The 873-nt window shown below is 39.1% G+C and overlaps 1 non-coding gene across 1 annotated transcript; it reads right to left on the reverse strand.

Moving 5' to 3' along the window:
* Window positions 1–436: 436 nt before the first annotated feature.
* LOC112097495 lies at window positions 437–543 on the reverse strand. The gene has a single exon (XR_002905027.1). It is a non-coding gene; the product is annotated as a small nucleolar RNA R71 (small nucleolar RNA).
* Between the last annotated feature and the right edge of the window lie 330 nt (window positions 544–873).

Raw genomic sequence — 873 nt, forward strand, 5'->3', positions numbered from 1 at the left:
TGAAACAGATACAGTGCCTGATTTAGTTTAATCATCTAGCGATTCAGAAGAACAAGTGATGGATAGACCTGCACCTGTAGAAAGAACTCTTAGAGAGTTAGCTGAACCAGACTTGAATCAGCAACCACTCTGCATTCAATATGTAGATTTGGAGGTAAATTTTGAATTAAAGTCTGGTCTTATTCATTTATTACCCAAGTCTCATGGTTTTGCAGGTGAAGATCCTCATAAACATCTTAAGGAGTTTCATGTTGTGTGTTCAAGTATGAGACCACAAGGCGTGACTGAAGAGCAGATTAAGCTGCGTGCTTTTCCTTTCTCTTTAGATGGATTAGCTAAAGATTGGTTGTACTACTTGCCTCCTAGATCAATTACAACGTGGAATAGTTTGAAAAAGCAGTTCCTCGAGAAGTACTTTCCTGCTTCAAGAGATGCTAACATCAGAAAAGACATTTGTGGGATCAGACAACTTCCTGGGGAGACTTTGTATGAGTATTGGGAGCGATTTAAACAATTGTGTGCCAGCTGTCCTCAGCATCAGATTTCTGATCAACTTCTTATTCAATATTTTTACGAAGGACTATCATTGATGGATAGGAGTATGATAGATGCTGCTAGTAGAGGCGTGTTGGTGAACAAAACCCCTACTCAAGCAAGGGAGTTGATCTCAAATATGGCTGCCAATGCACAACAATTTGGCAGCAGGCAAGATCCCACTTCAAGAAAGGTAAATGAGGTAAATATTTCTTCTGTTGAACAACGTTTAGATAAACTTACTTCTCTTGTGGAAAAGTTTGTTGTAGTAATGTGCAACAGGTGAAGACTTGTGGCATTTGTTACAATATGGGTCATTCAACTGATATGTGTCCTACA

Source organism: Citrus clementina, unplaced genomic scaffold, assembly GCF_000493195.1.
Source record: "Citrus clementina cultivar Clemenules unplaced genomic scaffold, Citrus_clementina_v1.0 scaffold_6, whole genome shotgun sequence".
In the NCBI taxonomy this organism is placed as follows: Eukaryota; Viridiplantae; Streptophyta; class Magnoliopsida; order Sapindales; family Rutaceae; genus Citrus; species Citrus x clementina.